General features: G+C 41.8%; 1 non-coding gene across 1 annotated transcript; it reads left to right on the forward strand.

The window, feature by feature from the left end:
- The first annotated feature begins 16,595 nt into the window (after nt 1–16,595).
- Nucleotides 16,596–16,699, forward strand: LOC112632248. Its single transcript, XR_003121313.1, has one exon. It is a non-coding gene; the product is annotated as a U6 spliceosomal RNA (small nuclear RNA).
- Nucleotides 16,700–17,657: the final 958 nt, after the last annotated feature.

Raw genomic sequence — 17,657 nt, forward strand, 5'->3', positions numbered from 1 at the left:
TCAAGCCAAGGGCAACCCACCTCAGTCCCTTGGCATCTTTAGATAGCATTGCCCACATGAAATGAGTCCTGAAGCAGGAGGGTGAAGAATGGTCTGAACAGAGTTGCCTAAGCTAGGAAATATGAAAATTGTGATTTGACAATTATGTAAGTGCACTGTAAGAAAAAAATCAAACACAAAGAAAAAAATGAAAGCAGGCAAAATAAAATTAATTCATTACCTATAATAGAAAAAATAGAACAAGAATTTGGATGAAATCCACAAGGACAGTTCACAGTAGATAAAAATGTAATCGTAGTATGGAGTTAGGTAACGAAGAGACTTTTTAAATGACATGACGAAACAACGTAGAGATTCACACGCACGACCTAAAGATCACCATGGCAGATCTGATCAATACAATAGCAAAGAATGGGAGATGCTGCCAGCAAAGAATGGGAGATGCTGCCAGCAAGGAGAAAGGCAGATACCCTGGGCGCGCAGGTGCCTGGGCGTGGAGGAATCTGTCCTGGGCGTGGAGTGTCTGGCAGTGGAAGAATGTGTCCTGGGGCGTAGGTGCCTGGGAGTGGAGGAATCTGCCCTGGGAGTTCATGTCCCTGGGTGTGGAGAAATGTGCCCTGGACGAGCAGGTGTCTGGGTGAGGAGGACTCTGCTGTAAACTCCAACCACACGCTGCAGTAGATGGTTCAAACAAGGCTCCGCCCAAACAAACTCATCGCACAGGGCTTCCTTCCCTGCTGGCTAAATTCAGGACCTTTTGGGAATTGCATGCGTTGCTTGTTACAGGCGGAACTGAGTACCCCAAAGTGTGTATGTTGAAGCTCTAACCTCTAGCACCTCAGAACGTGACTGCATTCAAAGACTGTATGCAGAGCTAGGGTCCTGAAAGAGGAAGTAAAGTAAAATGAGGCTGTAGGCGTGGCCCTAATCCGAGGTGACTGGTGTCCTCATAAAAACAGGAGATAAAGACACAGACACGTGCAGAGGGGTGACCCTGTGAGGACACAGGGACAAGATGCCATCTGGAAGCCAAGGAGAGACCCTAAGAGGAGCCAGCCCTGGCCGCCCCTTGACTTCCAGCCTCCAGGACCGTGAGACAATATATTTCTGCTGTTTAAGCTGCTGAGACTGTGGTGTTCTTTTTTATTTTTATTTTATTTTTATTTTTTTGGCTAACCTAGTAAATGAATGGTCTAAATTTCCATTAAGCTGAAGTGTTGGCATGTGAGAGGGTGGGTTGGTTTAGGTCCAGCGTTTCCCAGCAGCAGTCGGTACCAGAAGACACGATCAGCCCCCACATACTTCTGAGGAGTAAACACGATTGTGCAGGGATATTGCATCCAGCTGGGTTTTCATCCAGCCTCAAAGTTTCAGCAAAGCAGGCAACCACTCTCAACCACAAAGAATCACAGGCAAAAGCGCACTGATTACATCAGAAGCTCCAACCCAATGACAAACCCCAGCCAATTAAACACAGTGAAAAACTCAAGTTCAGATTGGAGAAACTGTGATAAAGAAATGAATACTGAGCACGTAAACATAAAGCTGTCCTGGATAATTAAGGGCATTTCGGTCACAGAAATAACACAGAGATCGTACACGTTGGCAGTGGAAACAAAATAATAGAACCAAGAATTCAGGAATTACAGAAGGGGAGAAAGATTTAGGGGTTCAATGTCCTGAATTTCCCTCACAACAATAACACATTTGGAGAAACTGATAACTACAATGTATGTAATTCACACTTCTTTTTTTCATTTTTTTTATTTTTTATTTTTTATTTTTATTTTTTGAGAGAGGGTCTTGCTCTGTCACCCAGGCTGGAGTGCAGTGGTGTGATCTCGGCTCATTACAGCCTCAACCTCCTGGGCTCAAGCCATTCTCTCACCTCAGCCTCCCAAGTAGCTGGGACTACAGGTGCGTACCACCACAGCAGGCTAATTTTTAAATTTTTTGTGCAGACAAAATCTCCCTTTGTTGCCCAAGCTGGCCTTGAAATCCTGGGCTCAAGTAATCCTCTAGCCTTGGTCTTTCAAAGTTCTGGGATTACAGTTACCCACCACTCCTGGCCATAATCTTTATGTTTTTCCTTACACTTCCTTCTGTCCTGAGATTGGTAACTTAGGGAATATCTCGCTAGGAAGAAACACTTCCTTAAAGTTCAATTATGCTTTTGGTTTAAATTAATTTTTGTCCTAATGCAGTATTCGAGTAAAATTAAAATCGTGTATTAAAATACCATGTAGACTCCAATTCTTTTTATTATTAAAGAATGGCTCTTCCTTTGTTTCTCACACCATTTATCTACCTGACTTTAAATTTTGATTCACACAAACTCAAGCACACACATACACACACACACACACACACAGAGACACACAGTGAGATTTGCTTAATAATTACCTAATAAAAATTACTTAATAAAAATTCTGGTATTAAAATTGGGGATAATATATTGTGTCTTACTTCTATTATCTGTCTTGCTTGAATATCTACAGTGAGTTTATGCCATTTAAAAAAATAATAGTAAAATTACTATTCTACTAAAAATTAGGTAGCAATTGTTAGGTTTACAGACATAAAGTTCGGTTGTTTCAGCATAAATTTTTCTCTCTCTTTGCATCATCAGTGTGCCATGGTCTTCCTTTTCTTCTCTTCTCCTATTTTATGTTGTTGTTTGTTCTTCCTTCTGTGACAGCATCTGTGTGGGAGGACGGTGCTGCTATCGGGAGGTGCAGGAAATACGGGTGGTGAAATGAAGATGGCTGCGTTAGTGACCTGCACCCTTTCCAGCCTAATCATTCTACCATTTTCAAGAGGAGTTATCAACCCTTTCTTTTCTTAAGTTCTGTTTCTATGGCAACATCTCCTCCTAGCTTGCCATCTATACACATTTATTATCCTATCACTGGCATTTACTTATTACCTGTTATTTTTTTTAACATGAGTCCATTACATCCTCTTATGTTCTATCTTGCCTGCATTCTGGTTTCCGGGCTTGCAGAATTTGGCTCCCTTACGCCCACCTGTAACTCTGGAGTCAGTATTTATACTTACAGGACACACACTCAACCTCCTTTCCATTCTTCTCCACTTTCTCCCCCAAGATCTTCATTAACAAAAAATGCATTAAATCCTTTCAATCTCACTCAAGTGAATCTAACTTGCTTCTAGCTCATTTTATTTGTAGTGGTTTTTGAAAGGGTACCCGTGTTGACACATAACACCAGCACAACCTTCCTAGTCACTGTTACTAAGAAACAGAACTCTGGATGTCACAGGTTCAATTTTTGACTCTTAGAGAAATTATTTTCTGCTGAGTACTCTTCTCTTTTCTAAGACTCGAATTTTTCAAAATTGTTTTTCATCTAAGAGTTTGAAAAAAACAGCTCTTCATCTCTGACACTTTCCTCTTTCCCAGTGGAGGCACGGGATGCCATCAGTTTCTTGCTAATTAACCTCCCACAGTCTGTGTCGGAGTAAACGGCTTAGTGAGACTCATAGTCTTGAACATTTACAGGGTTAGATTGTCTTAAATCGTAACCACATATTCTAAACATAGTTAAGCGGTTTTGTACAGCCTTTGCGGATTCAAATAAAAACATAGTTTTTATACTCTTATCAGATAGTAAATGGAGGCTTTGAACATGAACGAGAACCTGGTTCTGAAAGACCTGGACAGAGCATGAAGTGGTGCTTGTGGGACGTGTAGCCTTGCAGTGGGCATGGTGAGAACAGCAGTGATGGGGCAGCTGTGGCCACAGAGCCTTCCTGAATGGGAGCGACAAAAATGAGGGTGATGCCAAAATCAGCTCCCCAAAGAAATGGATTACAGAATCCAATCAATAGCAAGAAATGTTTACAGGCGGTCCCTGAAATAATCTTTTATGGCTAAGTACTTGGATTTTTTTTCTTTTCAAATTCAGATTTCACAATCACAGCTTGAGAAAACAGTAAAGGCATGCCCTTGGTAAACCTTGCCCTCAGGACAGACTCAGGGTAAGGAGAGGGTGTCTGTGTCCAGGACACTGTCTATTTCATTACAAATGATTTAAGTTTTTCTATCTACATTCTAACTTTTATATTTTGACTTTCAAAAGTGTGTCTCCTTTGTAGCTTGAAAGGGAAGGAGGAAATGGAGAAGGAGAGAAGGAAGGGAGGGGAGAGGAATGGAGGAGGGCAGGGGAGGGGAGAGAAAGGGAGGAGGACAGGGGAGGGGAGAGCCCTCTGCAATTGGCTTAGAAACCATTGTTGGCATCTCTTACTTGTTTGGGCTGCTGACAACTTTACATCTACTCCGCCACCTCTGAAGTTGGATGCAGCCATGTGACTTGCTTTGCCAATTAAATGTGAGCAAGCATAAGAGATGTTTTTTCCAAAGGGTCACTTTAAGTGCTAGGGAAGATCTTCCATATTTCTTTTATCTCCTGCCGGACAATGGAAAACATGTGTTGAGATGGTCCCCAGTCAGGGTCCCTAAGTGTCCTTAATGAGCTAAACATCTCCATCAACCCACATGGACATGCACCATGACAGGGAAATACACGTCTGAAATGAGTCCACTGAGACATGGGGATTTTTGTCACTGCAGCTGATGTCCCACGTCTTGACTAAGCCATCCCATTAGTTCCTTCAGGAACAGATGGTGCCTTTGGTTAATGTTTATGTCCCAAACCTAGGGGTTTGATGATTTTCTTGCATTGAATGAATGTTCTGCACAAAATGTGAGAAAAGGAGACTTGGAATTCAACTCGTCAAACACAATTTCTGTCTCACAAATTCTCATCTTACACAGGACATGCACCATCTTGACAGAGTTTGTCAGTCTTTGACAAGGATATTAACTGTGCCCTAAAGACATTTTTTCCCATTCTGAAAATATTGAAATGGGCAAGTATGTTAGGACAGGAGACTGTGGAGCCCTCCCAAGGTGCTTGTGTTCTATGGTCTGTTTCTTTGATGATGATTTCCTTAGGCATACCAGTGCGTTGCTGAAGCAATGAAATTTGGAGTGTTTTCATGCTATGTTCCCAGGAGAGCATTTATGGCAGGGTAAATTAGTCTGTTTTCACATTGCTATAAAGAACTACCTGAGACTTGGTAATTTATGAAGAAACAAGGTTTAATTGACTCACAGTTCCACAGACCATACAGAAGCCACGGCAGGAGAGGCCTCAGGAAACTTACAATCATGGTGGGCTGCAAAAGGGAAGCAAGCACATCTTTACATGGCCAGCAGGAGAGAGAGAGCAAAGGGGAACATGCCACACACTTTTAAACAACCAGATCTCATGACAAATTGTGAGAATGAGACAGCACTAGGGGGATGGTGCTAAACCATTAGAAACCACCCCTGTGAGCCAATCACCTCCCACCAAGTCCCACCTCCAATGCTGGGGATTACAATTCAACATGAGATTTGGATGGAGACACAGATCCAAACCATACCCACCTCCCACCAAGTCCCACCTCCAACACTGGGGATCACAATTCAACATGAGATTTGGATGGAGACACAGATGCAAACCATATCACCGGGCATAGGGTTTCATGTTCTATGACTGAACGTGTTTTCAGTATCTCTACTGTCCTCCCCATATTGAGATTACACGCTCTTGGTTTGTTGGCTCATAGTGTTTCTCTGGCATTCTTACACACACACAGTGATTTTTAAAAATCTCATTAATTGCAGTTTGGGGAAATAGAGGGAAAGAGGAAATACAAGATACACTTGTAATTATTCAAGTGAGTGAAATGTTTTTATTATTTAAAATCAGTGTGTCCTGTTGAAATTTATACATAATTGGGCAAACTACAAAGTTAAAGGTTGAGCTGTTAAGACAGATACATTATCTATGACATTTCATTTGGCTGCACATATGTGGTCTGTAACTCAATTTTAGGAGGTGCAATTTAATAAACATGCAATTCTCTACTATTTGGGAAAACTTTATCAGGTGATCATTAATGTCATTTGTTCTGTAATGACAACTTCAGATCTGGTGCAACACAGCTTTTCTGTGTGTCTGAACAGTAATGAAGAATAGGCATGATCGTGGTGCTACATTAGGGACGATAAAACGCCCCACAGGGCTTTAGAAAGCCTCCTTTTACAAATGCGACATTTGCTTAACTATAGGGGCATGGACAGTAAGGCTACAATTATGTGATGAGCTGGAGAAGTATTATTAAAATCTTTTTAAACAACCAGTCTCTCCACCCTTTGGACGCTTGCTTTGTCCTTGTAGAAATTGTTTCTGTTTTAGAGTTATAGTCTTTGGCTGTAGCAGCCAATTCCAGGCCAGGTGCTGTTGGGAAAATGATAGAACCTGGGGACGGTTGGCTGGAATCTGGTGCATTTGGCCCAAATCATTTCCCATAGAAAAAGTAAAGCTCCCTTGAATTCTGTGTTCACTAACCATCCATCTCCATGACTTGTTATGCAGCGTTCCTACCTGGTCTGCAGCTAGGATTTGTGTTTTTGTTGTTGTTGTTTTTCTGTTATGTTTTCTTTTATTTCTGTTTGGTTTTGCTTTGGGAGCATCTTTTGTTTGCCTTTTGTATCTGCCACACACAATTTTATAACACAGAAGATAAGCAAGGGTTTGCTTTTATTTTGAAAATGGCATTTAATGGAGACTGGACATATGGTGAGTATCTTCACCAAAATGATTAAAAGATATAAGCCAGGCTGGGCACAGGGGCTCACGCCTGCAATCCCAGCACTTTGGGAGGCTGAGATGGGAGGATCACAAGGTCAGGAGCTCAAGACCATCCTGGCTAACACGGTGAAACCCCGTCTCTACTTAAAAAAATATATATATATTAGCAGGGCTTCGTGGCGGCGCCTGTAGTCCCAGCTACTCGGGAGGCTGAGGCAGGAGAATGGTGGGAACCCAGGAGGCGGAGCTTGTGGTGAGCAGAGATCACACCACTGCACTCCAGCCTGGGCGACAGAGCCAGACTCTGTCTCAGAAAAAAATAAAAATAAAAAAAAGACAGACCCCTTTCTTTCCACCTATTGCTAGAAATTATCTTTTTTGAGAATTTTTCAATGAGTGAATATTAGAAGCAATAAATCTTGGAGTGTGTAGCCTTCATGTATACCTACAATGCAAGAACTCCAAACTCTTTAAATTAAAATGTATAATCATTGGTCAAAACAAATTGTTTAAATTACTATGGAGGCTTTAGTTTTGTATTTTGTTTTTACTGAGGATTAGGTTCATTTTGAAGTAAGGTTCTTCACGTATTTCTCTCTTATTTGGTCCATTTAAGCAATTATATCTTGTGTTTGCATCAGTGAGATTTCAAGATAATTTATTTTTTATAGCAACACTGAGAAAAAAGTCACTAGTACTGTACATTTTCTGGCTTTCTACATTGATAGGAAGAAAATTTACAACACTAAATTGATATAATTAGTTTTAGATGTAAATAAGAAACAATAGAATACACACATACATGCATATAGTTTATATACATATATTTTAAAATGGCAATTTACTCAAAAAGTACATATTCTGGGGTAATGTTTTGTTAACTATAAAATTTTCTTAAAGTAAATAATGATTTCCAATCATCATTGTAAACCTTAATAATGAAAAACATAAAGCTCCATAGGAAATAAATACATGAACATTGCCCTAAGCTATTTCTAGATATTAAAAATTTTATATCTCATATTAATATCATTAATAAAATATTTCATTCCATTGTAATAGTAGTAAGAGTAACTCCAATCATTTTAACTTTTTGAAAAGAATTTTTTCCTTAATATTTTATGTATGGTCTATGAGACATTTAAAAACAATGAAGTTTTGGCTGGGCGTGGTGGCTCACACCTGTAATCCTAACACATTGGGAGGCCAAGAAGTTCGGATCACCTGAGATCAGGAGTTCAAGACCAGCCTGGCCAACAAGGTGAAACTCCATCTCTATAAAAATACAAAAATTATCCAGATGTGATGGTGGGTGTGTGTAATCCCAGTTACTCAGGAGGCTGAGGCAGGAGAATTGCTTGAACCCAGAAGGTGGAAGTTGTAGTGAGCTGAGATCATGCCACTGCACTCCAGCCTGGGCAACAGAGCAAGACCCCATCTCAAAAATAAAAAAAGAAAGGAAAAGAAAAGAAAACAGAATAATGAAGTTTTGATCTCAAAGCAAGTTAAAAATTTTAAATGTATGTGACGTTTCCTGTCATTTACAGTTATTACTAACTGACGGTAATTTCAGCATCTTAAAGTATGACATATTAATCTATTTTCTAATCATCTGTTTCTTCTTTTAGTTTCACAAGGAACAGAGAGCACTAAGGTTTTGAAATTGAGCAAAGCAACTAGGTAAATGTGTTTTACTCCCTGACTTTTTAAAGCTAATGCTTCATTTACGTGTGAGATTCTCTTTTTGATCTCTGAGTAGCTCTCGAACAGCAAAGGGAGCTATGAGCAGGCCTTCGTCAGCTGGGAGAAGCCACACAGCTCACTTGGGCGAGTGTTTATTGACTACCCACTGTGAAAAAGCATTTTGCTAAACATGCAACTTCATAAAAGAAATGAAGTACTTTATCTTTTTCCTTGAGAATCAAGATTTCTTTCCGTAAAGCCACATATGGAAATTTTTTTGGAGTAGGATTCATTCTGCATGAGAGACTGTAAGAGGCAGTAGTAGAGCAAGCGGAAGACAGAGCTGGCATGCCCTCCTGGGTCTCTCTTCAGATCCCCTTTCATGGTTTTGTTAATTTAGTTAAAATGTCATAAGTTCATAAGCTGTCATAATCTGAAACGCAGATAAGTTACCAAACAATAATTATGATCTCATTACTAGAACTGTGCCGTGCATGTGTGTACACACTTTATATGCACACAATTTTATTATTTCATTTTATTTATTTATTTATTTATTATTATTATACTTTAAGTTGTAGGGTACATGTGCATAACGTGCAGGTTTGCTACATATGTATACTTGTGCCATGTTGGTGTGCTGCACCCATCAACTCGTCAGCACCCATCAACTCGTCATTTACATCAGGTATAACTCCCAGTGCAATCCCTCCCCCCTCCCCCCTCCCCATGATAGGCCCCGGTGTGTGATGTTCCCCTTCCCGAGTCCAGGTGATCTCATTGATCTGTTCCCACCTATGAGTGAGAACATGCGGTGTTTGGTTTTCTGTTCTTGTGATAGTTTGCTAAGAATGATGGTTTCCAGCTGCATCCATGTCCCTACAAAGGACACAAACTCATCCTTTTTTATGGCTGCATAGTATTCCATGGTGTATATGTGCCACATTTTCTTAATCCAGTTTGTCACTGATGGACATTTGGGTTGATTCCAAGTCTTTGCTATTGTGAATAGTGCCACAATAAACATACGTGTGCATGTGTCTTTATAGCAGCATGATTTATAATCCTTTGAGTATATACCCAGTAATGGGATGGCTGGGTCATATGGTACATCTAGTTCTAGATCCTTGAGGAATCGCCATACTGTTTTCCATAATGGTTGAACTAGTTTACAGTCCCACCAACAGTGTAAAAGTGTTCCTATTTCTCCACATCCTCTCCAGCACCTGTTGTTTCCTGACTTTTGAATGATCGCCATTCTAACTGGTGTGAGATGGTATCTCATTGTGGTTTTGATTTGCATTTCTCTGATGGCCAGTGATGATGAGCATTTTTTCATGTGTTTGTTGGCTGTATGAATGTCTTCTTTTGAGAAATGTCTGTTCATATCCTTTGCCCACTTTTTGATGGGGTTGTTTGTTTTTTTCTTGTAAATTTGTTGGAGTTCTTTGTAGGTTCTAGATATTAGCCCTTTGTCAGATGAGTAGATTGCAAAAATTTTCTCCCATTCTGTAGGTTGCCTGTTCACTCTGATGGTAGTTTCTTTTGCTGTATGCACACAATTTATATATATGGAAACATTTACATGTTTAAAGAGTCCAAAAATGCACACACTCTCTTTCACTAGCTCTGTTCTAAGAGGACTTTCTTTTCACAACGTCTTGATGAGTCCTGAGTTAGTGATCCCCATAACTCTAAATAATAGATGGACAGGCAGGATAACCCCATATCCCTGTTACCGATCTCCATAATCCTAAGTAATAAATGGACAGGCAGGATCACCCTTTATCCTTGTTACCGATCTCTGTAACTGTAAATAATAGACGGACAGGTAAGATAACCCTATATCTCTGTTACTGATCTCCATAACCCTAAATAATAGATGGACAGGTAGGATCACCCTATATCCCTGATACCAATCTCCATAGTCCTAAATAATAGACAGACAGGTAGGATAACCCTATATCCTTGTTACTGATCTCCATAACCCAAAATAATAGACAGACAGGTAGGATCGCCCTATATCCCCCCTACCAATCTTCACAACCCTAAATAATAGACGGACAGGTAGAATCACCCTATATCCTTATTACTGATCTCCATAATCCTAAATAATAGATGGACAGGTAGGAGCACCCTATATCCCCACTACCGATCTCCATAACCCTAAATAATAGACGGACAGGTAGGATAACCCTATATCCCCACTACCAATCTCCATAACTGTAAATGATAGACAGACAGGCAGGATCACCCTATATCCCCATTACCGATCTCCATAACCCTAAATAATGGACGGACAGATAGGATAACCCTATATCTCGGTTACTGATCTCCATAACCCTAAACAATAGATAGACACATAGGATAACTCTATGTCCTTGTTGCTGATCTCCATAATCCTAAGAAATTGATGGGCATGTAGGACAACCATAAATCCTTATTTTTGCCTATTGCCTTACATCTTTTCTGGTTTTAGATTTGCTCCATTTTTAAATTATTATTAATTTTAACCAAGTGGTGTTTTATAAAAGATAAGATAGAGATAGTAGATTTCCTTTGCTAGTTCCAGTTTCCCCTGAGAAGACAGGCGTCACTCTCACACTTGCCTGCATTAGTAGTCCTTCCCTCCCTTCCCCGATGTTTTGCTTCCCACAGTGTAAACAACCTGACACCTCCAGGAGCAGCGCCTCACCACTCAGTAATGGGAGAAACAGCAAGTGACACTGGGTGTGTCAGGTCCCTGGTGATCTGGTTTGGCTGTGTCCCCACCCAAATCTCATCTTGGACTGTAGCTCCCATGATCCCCATGTGTTGTGAGAGGGACGTGGAAAAGGGTAATTGAATCATTAAGGCGGGTCTTTCCCATGCGGTTCTCCTGATAGTGAATAAGTCTCAGGAGATCTGATGGTTTTAAAAAGGGGAGTTCCCCTGTACATATTCTCTTGTCTGCCACCTTGTAAGCTGTAACTTCGCCCCTCATTCACCTTCCACCACGACTGTGAGACCTTCCCAGCCACGTGGAACTGTGACTCCATTAAACGTCTGTCCTTTATAAATTACCCAGTCTTGCATATGTCTTTATCAGCGGCGTGAGAGCACACTGATACACCTGGGGTCGGACGCGGCCTGCCTACAGTGACTGTTGGAGCTGCTGTTGGTCACACGTATGCTTGGTCCATATGAAACCTGTGAAATGCATCCAGCAAGTTTTAGGAAACCAGGAAATTATAGGTTTGCTGTACTTAAAAGACGGGTGAGAAGAAGCTCAGCTCCTCTTGCCATCAAGAGTTTATGGAGTCATTGATATTCCCGACCAGCAGTGCTGCTGTTTGTCACATGGTTTAAATCTACAATGATTTCCTTAATAAGCCCTTGGGGCAGCAATGAGCTAAAAATTAAAGCATATGTTTGGTGAAAAATTAAGCATTAAATTTCCTCTCCTCAAAAGAAAGAAACAGATAAATATCTACCCTGCACAAAGTGTTTGTTGAGAACTGCCATCTACCACTGTGTGCAGTGACCACAGGGAGCTCAGAAGCCATGTTTCTGCTGAAGGTGACTGGGGTTGGGTTCAGAAGTCAGCCATCCTTTTAAGAACTCTGCATCTAGGACGGATGACACTGTGGCCTATCCGGCCCAGTGACCTCTCACCATGAAATCCCACTCCCTTCGCTGGTGGGCATTCTTCAGCTGGTGAGAGAACCTTCGATATGGCCCTAGGTTACTGACTACTAACATTTCTCCCACCTTTCTCCATTGTTCTTGAGCAGGATCAGGGACCCCTCCATTGAAGATCTTTCCAAGCAGATTTGGAGCAATCTGCTCCTCTCCTCCTGAATCTCGTCATCCCCTGAGTCCCAGCCACCACATCCGGCCAGAATTGAATTTCCATTTTAGTTCTCCTTATATTACAAAGGTGCCCCTTTATTTTCCATGCATTTATTTCCACAGGATTCTATGTACATTGCAGGAATAATCTTTGAGTTTAGTCCATTTCTGTATTGTGAATTAGAATCCTACCTATATTTTAACATTTAAAATGATTGAGTATCACATACACGCAGAAAGCTGCAAAAATATTCACCGTAGAGCTCGATGAATTGTGCCCCATGAGTTTGCTCAAGCAGCCGCCATCCGGATCGTGATACAGGTTGCTTCAGAGCCCTGGAGGTCTCCTGCATGGCCCCTCGCTTCGGTTAATAACCCCCAGAGGTAAGCACTCTCGTGACTTACTGTAGGGGCAAGGGCGTGGAAGTTATTTTCTATTAAGTTCCATCTGTCATTTGAGAGGGCTGCATCTTGGGGCCGTAGCTCTCTGGGACTTTTGGCAGGCCAAGGATTTCCTGCAGCCAGAGAGATCCCTCCGGCAGGACTGCAGGTCCCAGTGCAGAGGGTAGAAGCCAATAGGTGCACGGAGCAATGAGGTCTGCAGGCGGAGAGGCTCTTGCCCTACATTACCTTCAATCTGTCTTGCTACTGATTCTTTAAAGAGGCAGAAAGTTACACTTACTTTAGCTAAAAAGACAATGAAAGAGGCTGATTCACAGAATAAAAATGATCCTTCCCATCGCCCTGGCTCTGGCTCCATACTTGCAATTCATTTTCATCCTCCGTCCTATCTGCTGCTCCAGGTTTCTCACCCCCAGCAGCAGGTTTGCTGGTCTTTATTGTTTGCCCGTGGGGTCAGTAAGATCTGCATATCTCAGAGGAGTGAGGTTCTGGTTACAGTGCCTGGGTCCCACAGCAGCCTTTGCAATCGCCTGTTGACCGGGGTCTCTGGGAGTGAAGAAGCCAACGCAAGGATCCTAGAGGACCCCTTGAGTTCCAGACACAGAATTTCCTTCCTGTCCCTAAGATGTAGCGAGAAACCAATTTCCACACGAGAATCAGGCTTTCTTGCCCTTCCTGACATAGCAACGCTTTTCTGCCCATAAGGGTGTTCATAAATTTGGGAACTCTGTGGTCTCTGAATTGCAATCAAGTGGAAGTAAGAACAAGAGGCCACAGACACCTAACCCCTGCCCTGTTATCCTGAGGACTAACGAGAGATGTCCTTAAAACACTGTGTGTGTTCTCCCTCCTGAGCCCAGTGACTTCCTGCCGCTAGAGGAAGCCCCTGGCAGAAGCACAGCAATGGCTGCCACCGGCAGTTTGGGATAACGGCTGTGGAAGAGAGGTTGGGGGACAGCAACGTCAGGCCGTCCACCAGGGAAATTCAACCAGAAGAATGACTTCCAGCCATAGTGTTATGCTTTCAGAATTTCTGATAAAGCTGTGAAAACAGATGAAGTACATGAAAGAGAAGCATGTTTTCCATAACACACAATAATTCCTTTTCTATGTTAATATTATTTCCTCAGTGTAATAGTTTACCCAGAAATACATATATGCTTTAAAAATCAAAATATAAAAAGGTAAGAATTTAGAAGTCATATTTTCATCTCCACTGTTGTGACCAAATTGTGCCCCATGAAATTCATATGTTGAAGTCCTAGCACGTCCCAGAATGTGACTGTTTGGACACAGGGTCTTTACAGCCCTGATTAAGGTAAAATGAAACAATATGGGTGGGTCCCAATTAAATATAACCAACCTGTGTCTTATATGAAGGGGAAATTAGAACACAGGCGGCTGCAGAGGAAGAATCCCACGTGGAGGGACAGAGAGGACGGCTGCCTGCAAGCCCCGAGAGGTCAGGGAGGGACTGACAACCACCCTGGGATACCTTGCTGTTAGACTTCCAGCCTTTAGAACCTAGAAAGAAAAAATTCGTGTTGTTTGAGTGCCCCATATTGCAGTGTTTGGTTACACAGCCTGAGCAAACGACCACCCTCAAGCACTGCGCCCTGTCCTCTGTTAATTGTTTGTTTGTTTGTTTGTTTTGCTTTTGAGATGGAGCCTCACTCTGTCTCCCAGGCTGGAGTGCAGTGGTGAGATCTCGGCTCATTGCAACGTCCGCCTCCTGGGTTCAAGCAATTCCCTGGCCTCAGCCTCATGAGTGGCTGGAATTACAGGCATGCACCACCGTGCCTGGCTAGTTTTTGTATTTTTAGTAGAGATGGGGTTTCACCATGTTGGCCAGGCTGGTCTCAAACTCCTGACCTCATGTGATCTGCCCACCTCGGCCTCCCAAAGTGCTGGGATTACAGGTGTGAGCCACCGTGCTCGGCCACTCCTCTGTTAATTTCTTACACAAGCTTTCCAAGTTTCCTCAAGCAACTCCAGAAGTGTACAACAGCATAAGTGGGTACATTTCTTCCCAAACAGCACATTTATCCTGGGTTGGACATTTCTTTTTTTCACTGAACAATACATACATCCACATCCACACACAGGGAGCTCCCTGATCCTCTTAAACTGTTTCATGATGTCTTATGTGGGTTCTCAGGGAAGCAAAGTTGGAGACAAGACTGGATGCCCAGGCTGTATCTGGGAGGGATCTGAGAGAAGAGCAGGAAGGGGTAAGTCACTAAAACTCCGCAGTATGAGCCAATTGCCAGTGTAGACCCTAGAAACCAGCCCCAGGTGTCCTGCTGCAAACCCAGCAGCACACACCTCAGCTATGCCCCAAAGGGCAGGAGCTGGACCCTGTTTCCCAGAGTCCTGCTCCCTGTTGCCGGAGGGCTATCCTTCAGAAAGGGGTCCCCCACCTGTCTATGTGCCTGTGCCTGGGCGGAGCTGCCTTCCAAGGTTCAGGAGAAAGCCCTAGTGGGTGCTTGTGCTGGGAGCCTCTGGCCTCCACCAACCCCTCCAGCACAGCACAACCAGCCAGACGCACAGGGAGGCAGCAGCACCTGCTGGACCCCAGGGCCTCTGCTGCACAGGCTGGGCCACGGGGCTTGCCAGGGGCTGACTATATAGATCCCCACTGATGGCATTCAGTTATTTCTAATAAAATCCAGCAATACGCAATCCTGTACATCTGCTGTTTAATGTGTGTTAATTTGTATTTCTCTGAAAAACAGAACAAAAATAATGCATGTGAATAGATAGAGGATAGATAGATGACAGGTAGAGAGATGTAGATGATAGATGGTAGATGATTGATAGATAGATAGATGATAGATGAATGACAGAGAGATGACATGTGGATAGATGATAGGTAGATAGAAAGCTAAATGATAGACCTGTAGTAGTAGATAGATAGATAGACAGATAGATAGACAGATAGATAGATAGATAATTGATGGATAATCAATGGATGATAGAAATAGATAGCAGGTGGATAGATGATAGGTAGATAGAAAGCTAAATAATAGGGAGTAGATAGATAATAGAAAGATGGATAGATAGATGTTTGACGGATGATAGAGATAGATGACAGGTGGATAGATGACAGGTAGATAGAAAGCTAAATGATAGACAGGTAGTAGATAGATGATAGATAGATAGATAGATAGATAGATAGATAGATAGATAATAAATGGATAATCAATGGATGAGAGAGACAGATAGCAGGTGGACAGATGATAGGTAGATAGAAAGGTAAGTAATGTACAGGTAGTAGAGAAATAGGTGATAGATAGATAGATAGATAGATAATTGATGGATGACAGAGATGGATGACAGGTGGGTAGATGGTAGGTAGATAGAAAGCTAAATGATAGGTGGTAGATAGGTAGATGATAGATGGAGAGATGCATAGATAGATAGATAATCAATGGATGCTAGAGACGGATGGCAGGTGGATAGATGGTGGGTAGATAGAAAGCTAAATGATAGGTGGTAGATAGGTAGATGATAGATGGAGAGATGCATAGATAGATAGATAATCAATGGATGATAGAGTCGGATGGCAGGTGGATAGATGGTAGGTAGATAGAAAGCTAAATGGTAGACAGGTAGTAGATAGATAGATTAAGATAGATAGATAGATAGATAGATAGATAGATAGATAATCAATGGATGATAGGGTGGGTGACAGGTGGATAGATGGTGGATAGATAAAAAGCTAAGTAATAGACAGGCAGTAGATGGATAGATGGTAAGTAGACAGACAGATAGGTGAAGAGATGACAAGGAATTGGTTCATGTGATTGAGGAGCCTGGGGAGTCGGCAATGTCCAGCGTGGGCTGCAGGGGGGCCGCTGCTGCGATGTCCTATGAGGGCCTTCAGCTGGGGAAGTTTTCTTGCTCCGGGGAGGTCAGTCTTCGTTCTATTCAAGATTTTAACTGATAGGGCGAGGCCCATCCCCATTAGTGGAACGATCTGCTGACTCAGCGTTCACTGATTCAAACGTTCATCTCGGGCTGGCTTCAGCAGCACAGGTAGTAAGGTCGGAAGGACACAGAGAAGATTAACATGGCCCCTGCACAAGGACCACACGCAAATTTGCGATGAGCCTGTATCTCCCCCCACACATAGGGGAGGATTGCGCAGAGGAGCTCTTTGACTTCCTGGAGGCAAGGGACCATGGTGTGGCCCCAAAGCTCTTTAAAAACTTGAAATAAAAGGTTCAGACTTAACTCACTCTAGCCTTCACCGCTGGGGCATGAGGATTTTCTCTTACAGCTTTGAATATGGCATTTGATTCTTATTTGTATGAACCTCATTGATTTTGGCTTTGGCTAGTAGCGTCTATGTAATTAGGAGCCATCTGCAAAAATAAAATAAATAAATAAACCTTAACCCCGTTCAAAAATATCCTTCAAGTTGACACACAAAATGAACTGTCACAATGTATGTGCAAGCATTTCTACATGAAACGTTCCCTTAAATGGGAATTACTACATCATGTTTTCTCTCTGGCCCGCTTTTCTTATTTCATTAAATAATGATAATACTGGAAATGGCTGTTTTGTCTATGATTTTAGAAGAAATGTTTTAAGTTTTAATTTATAAAGCTTGATGATGTTATTTGGGGGTAAAACAAATGCATTTAATTCCATTTCTATTATATCCACAACCTTCTATGTTGAGTACTTTCTCTAAGTATAGTCATTAAATGTTATTAATTGCATGATCAGCATCATGCTATATTTCTTCTTAGTTCTATTAATATGGGGAATTTATTAACATCACATTATCTTTTCACTGCTGGACTAAATCTCACTTGGTTGTGATGTATTGTTACTTTAATGCTGGGTCCTGTTTGCTCATATTTTATATAGGATTTAAGTAGTGATATTTATTATTCAAATCATTATAATTTCACATTATTGTACAGTATTTGCTGTGTTTTGTGTAATTGCATTGTTACTGCATGAAAATAATTATTTTCAGATTGAGAAATACATAAACTAACCCATCTTAAAATATCTCACTCTTCCTCTTCTCCCAATTTTTGTTGCCTAATTGCACTGCTAGAA

The sequence above is a fragment of the Theropithecus gelada genome, chromosome 9 (assembly GCF_003255815.1).
Source record: "Theropithecus gelada isolate Dixy chromosome 9, Tgel_1.0, whole genome shotgun sequence".
In the NCBI taxonomy this organism is placed as follows: Eukaryota; Metazoa; Chordata; class Mammalia; order Primates; family Cercopithecidae; genus Theropithecus; species Theropithecus gelada.